This window comes from Rhinolophus hipposideros, assembly GCF_964194185.1.
Source record: "Rhinolophus hipposideros genome assembly, chromosome: 16".
Taxonomy (NCBI): Eukaryota; Metazoa; Chordata; class Mammalia; order Chiroptera; family Rhinolophidae; genus Rhinolophus; species Rhinolophus hipposideros.
Window position 1 is genome coordinate 20,328,702 of NC_138062.1, and position 6,000 is coordinate 20,334,701.

Below are 6,000 nucleotides of genomic sequence, written 5' to 3' on the forward strand. Positions count from 1 at the left end.
TACAAAGATAAAAAAAAGAGCACTTAAATCCCTGGTTCCAGTTCTCCCTGATGCTTTGCCATGGCTTGAGTAAGCAAACCAACACATTTACCTTTGTGTCTATGCTAATTAAATTTGGTTTTCTTTTGCTTATAATACACACATGCTAAGACCATCTCATCTAAGTTATTTGATTTATCTTTTGTTATTGTTGTTTAAATTAATAGGCTTTATGTTTCTTAGAGAAGTTTTAGGTTTACAGAAAAATCGATTGGAAAGTACAGAGAGATCACACGTTCTTTTCCCCCTTCCCTGGACACAGTTCCCCCTATAACTTACCTCCTGTATTAGTGCAGTATATTTGATGAACCAATATTGATATAACATTATTAACTACAGTCCACAATTTACATTACGCTTCATTCTTTGAGTTGTACATTCTATAGGTTTTGACAAAGATATAGTGACATTTATCCACCATTATATCTCATTTAGAATAGTTTCACTGCCCCCAAAATCCCTTGCATGCCACCTTTCCTTCCCTTCTTCCCTCTCCCTCTTGATGTATCTTCCCACTCAATGCAGATATAGTGAACACCCACTACATTAAATTGTTTTAGTTGCTGGGAACACCAAACCAGATGCATAACTGAATAAACGCCAGAAGTGCTTTGTGGCAGCGACTCAGTAGACAGACCTCAGCAAAGGGGTTGGTAAAGGCAAGAATAGTCAAAATGCTTTCAAGTTCAGCTGGCGACATCAATGAACACAGTGTGAGGACTCTTGCTTCTACACTCTTACTGTCGTGAGCATAAATGTGTCACTCCTAGAAGAATGGCATAATAACAAGCCACATAGCCCTGTCTCTGCTGTATGTGCATTTTAAGTCAGTAAATACATTTTATTCTTCATCCAAAAATAAACCTATCCAGTAAATTTTAAGGGAATGAAAGAGATTGGAGATTCAGTCCAGGAAATAACCAAAGCAAATGCAAATCTTTCCCTAGTCTGTTACCTCTGTTGTTATTTTCAATTATATTACTCATCCATGATAAGAGGATGAAACATCACACATGTGTGGAGTGAAGAAAATGTGTTGCCAGTCTTTCCAAGCCTCTCCAGGCCTGAAATTCTGAGTCTACAGTTCCGTTATTTGTAACATAATCTAGTATAGCACTGTATTTATGGATTTTTCTCCATACTACAAAGGAAAGGTAAATCAGGGCACATATCTATCATATTCAGTTGATTATGTCTGAAATTCTAGTGGGGTCTTCACATGTAAAAATCTCAGTGGTTTTTTTTTTTTTAAATAATCCTACATTTGGAGAAACTGTCACACTTTCCTCTAAGTGATAACAGAGATAAACTAGTGTCGATATTTGGTCAGCACCAATACTCTGGCTTTTTTTAATTTCTAAAACCAAAAGGAGACAGGCCACAGTTCTTAGAATCAAGGAATAATCAAGCATTAAAAACAACATTGTCACTGCAAGACCAGGTTTTCCCCAACAAGCATGCTGGCATAATTCACTTTGGATCTGATGAAGCCACAAGTCCTAATGTCTCCTGGTTTCCCAAGCTTTTAGGAGATAATAAATTAGGAAGAGTGATGCCAAGCCTAGATATAATCAGAAGAATCATGGAATCTTTTTAAGGGAATAGAGAGAATTCCACAAATTTTTCCTTTTTGGTACTCAACCACAGTCCTCTTGCCTAATATATCTATGGGCAACTGATCATTTTTTATTTGAATTTGATTCTATGATAGTACGTAGATTTGCATTTTGAGTGCTGTGATGTATTTGTTGCAGATGGGGCAGAGTCATGGACCCTGCCCTGACTATGTAGTGTCACGTGACCAGACACATTACAAGACCCAGGCAGGTACAGAGCATAGCCCTGAGTCACTCCATTTAGTCCATGATTTTACAGAATAAAGCCATTTCTCCATGAACTACAGCTCTCTGTTTCTCTTAACTTGTGTGAATTACGATTAACTGCAGTTCAATTCCCTTGTTTTTTAAATATACCCAACATGAGAAAATCTAAGTGTGATCATGTGAAGGGAACATACGTGCCCATTCAGGCTTCCACTGACCCCTAGGTCCAATCCTTTCTCTATGTTATGCAAGCTAATGGGGTTAGGCCCGGGTCATTGTCCCTCACTCTCAATCTAGACGCTGTTCCGAGGCATGGAGTTCTGCTGACCAGATTAGGCCACACAGAGCCAACTCCTAGAGCAGGAGTGCGGGAGAGGGATGAAGGGGTGACTTCCCAAAGGAAAACCTGCATGGCCTTAGAAAGGAGAAGGGATAACAGCTGCACTACTTTCTTCATCATCGAGGATATTGTCCATATATCCTGCTCGTTCTTATTTCTCTTGCTTTTTCGCATTTTTAGCTCAGTTAATTGCTCAGTTTTTATTATTTTCTTTCAACATACTTTTTGCTCTTCCAATTATAAAAATGCTATATAAAACACACCTATAATATATTTAAACCCTTGCAGAACAAAACAATGATTAATGAATGATCCATGTATGCAAGGGAGAAAAAAAAATCCCAATGTATAGGACTATATATTTTATATTTAATTTATCCAGTCCTTTGCTACCACAAACCAGGCTACATTGCACATCTCTGCACAAGTCTCCATGGAGACTTGTGTGATTTTTCTGAGATTATTAAAAAGGAAAAGGATCTCTTGCTACTGGGTCACAGGGTTTCTGCATTGTTAACATCCCTGAGTACTTCCAGATTGTCTCCAAAATGGCCCCACCAGTCCTGGGTTGGTCCATTATTACAGATGCCAGGGCTCTGGATACCTTGTACATGCTCTGCTTTACACTGGCCCCATCACATTGGAGGAGCATATACCTCTAGGCATATGTAACAGACACTGTTGGAGACATGATCGGTTCCTTTTGAACCCCTTAGCTCTATTCACCCATTGCCAGCTCCAGTGTTTGTGCTACTATTTGTTCCTGCATGTTTCAGCTGCCCGCCCTTGAAGCCTGCAGCCCCCTAGCCGGTAAGGAGAAGAGGAAGTGCCTGGAAATTCGGTGTCCACCTGCATTCATACCTGTGGCTTGCAACGTCCTAGTGTAGGAGTGCAAAAGCCCAGCCGGGTGTCTCGAAGTGGGCGTAGGGAGGTGAAAACCAAGCACCCCAAGAGATCAGGCTGAGACTGGGACTTCACCTAAAATCTCAGTTCCTTAGCTTCTTCCCTATTCCCAGCCTGCTTCTTCTATTCCCTTACTGGTTTCTTCTGGGGGCTGCACCGTAACAAACTACTTATACCCAAATCCTTGGCTCATGGTCCACTTCTGGAAGAACCTAACCAAACACAGCACACATTTCTAAGTCACTGCTGAACATAAATGGCAAGTTCCAGACACTGAACATGTTAGATTCTTTAGCATCCTAAATTTGGGCTCAGATTTGAAACAAGTCTTTCAATTTCTCCATCTGGGGCATTTTCATATGTATGAGAGTTCTCTCCCGATTGGCAATCCTTACCCTCACCTTCAGCTGCTGTGAAGGAGAGTGGCTTTTCTGTCAGACATTCATATAGAACATTCTAGAAACTCCATTTCAGCCTCTTTGGAGCAGGGCTATTAAGCTTTTCTGTGTATCCACACATTCCTCACATCAGAAATCGGCTGTGATTGCTCTTAGGAGAACATGCCCCCTCACGTGACTTCCAAATGAAGATTTAGGTCATTTATGAAGCTGTATATCAATGAGCGGTAACAAAACTAGTCAGCTGGCATAGGAAGGTGCAGGTAGCAAGCACAGGCCACTCATTCAAAGGGTTTGGCAGTGAGGATACTAGAGAAGTAGGATGACAGCCTGAGGGAACGGCAAAGTCAAAGGGAAGGTTTTATTTCTTCAAGAGAAAAACAACCCCAGCATTTTTATGACAGAAGAATTGAGGCTGGTGAATGGAGGAGATCATGTATGGATGAAAAAAAAAGAAGGTAATTCATGGATCACAGTCCCAGGGGAGATAAAAGGAGTTGGAAATAGAGCCTTGGAAAGGAAGAAAGATTCTTCGAAACTGACTAATCAACAGCATCTGTTTATTTAGGCATGTGATTGCCTGACTTTCTACTCAGAAATGTCCTCTGTCTATATTTTGGGCTTAAGGATAAGAACAGGGCCTGTTTATACCATAGGTAGGAGTATGCCATTTTTAAACGGTACCTTACAAGAACATCCTGGAAAGATACCCATGCAAGTGCATCTGTATGAATGAATTCTTCACCTTGGCCAGCTCCTAGCTAGATGAACTCAGGGAAGACTGAACTATAGCTGGAGTCAGAAGGGGGTCTCCTCCACACTCAAAACTATCTATGGGTGCAAGTAGAAACCATAACTGTGCAGCTTCTTCATATAGTGAACATGTGTTGCTCTCTAATCAGAGTACATGTATATAAAGAGAAAAGTTATCCTTGATTTTTGGTGATAGTGTTCATTCTTCAATTAACAATTGGGTTATACCATAAATACCCAAGATAAATCAAAATCATTCCATTACGTATATATGTTTTCTTACAGAACCTATGAGGGAAAATAAATTTCCAATAAACTGGAGATACATACTATTCACGTAACTATGCCTGAAAGCCTTTATTTCACAAACATCTGCCAATCCCGTAGCTGTTTCATATTAAAGAGTCTTTCTCAGTGTTGAAAACCTATGAGTCAGGGTGGTGGGTAGAGATTAAGCCCTGAAGCAGTCTAACATGGCTGATCTTCCCTTCTTCTGTGTATCTGTGGAGAATCTATTAAATGATCAAATGGTTTTTAACTCTTCCCCCTCCACTGAGTGCTCCATTTCCAAATGTGCATGTGCCTAATATTCAGCAGGAAGAAAGAAGCCTGAGTTCAATACTTCCTCCATGCCAACCCTCTGTTTCTCTACATCATCGGTAGATATCCAACAATTGCATGATAAATTGCACAATTCCTTGGGCTTGGTCAGCTGGTACAGCCACCCACTTTTGTCATAAGCCCAGCTTCCCAGGGTCTCTTTCAATCCAAAAGTCATGGGAACATAACATTCTACTGAACCATGATTTGGTTCAGGCAAAATAATGGTGTAAACTTCTGATCATGCTTGGGATCACTTGTCATTCCATCAGGTTGTTCCAGTACTTCAGGGAACATTGTGTGGTTACGCTCGAGAATTCTCATCTAGGAAGCATGCTGTATGACGTACAATCTTACGAGCTGTTGCCTCTTTGGATTATGCAGTATGCAACAAGCAAAAGTTGTCATTCTGATTTCAGCTTAAATGTCACCTCCTCAGAGAGTCCTTTCCTGACCACACAATGTAATTAGTCACTCAGTCACTTAATCACTCTGTTTTAATTCTCCGCACAGCACATATCACTAAATATTTTTCCTGCCATTTTAAGTTTGTTTGTCTATTGTCTCTACCCTCCCACTAGGTAAATTCAGTAAAGTTGCAGGATACAAAATTAACACCCAGAAATCAGTTGCATTTCTATACATTAACAACAAAATATCTGAAAAAGATAAAGAAAACAATCCCATTTACAATACTACCAAAAACAATTAAATACATTAGGAATAAATTTAACCAAGGAGGTGAAAGATCTGTACACTGAAAACTGTAACACTTTGATGAAAGCAATTGATGAAATCACAAATAAATGGAAAGATATCCCATGTTCATATATCGGAAAATGTCCATACTACCCAAAGTCATCTCTAGATTCAGTGCAATCACTATCAAAATTCCAATAGCATTTTTCACAGAAATACAACAATCATAAAACTCATATGAAACCAAAAGATCCTGAATAGCAAAAGCAATCCTGAGAAAGAAAAACATAATTAGAGGCATCACACTTCCTAATTTCAAATTATATTACAAAGCTATAAATATTAAAAGAGTATGGTACTAGCAAACATATAGACACATAGACTAATGGAACAGAATAGAGAGCCCAGAAATAAATCCTCACATATACAATCAACTAATATTTGA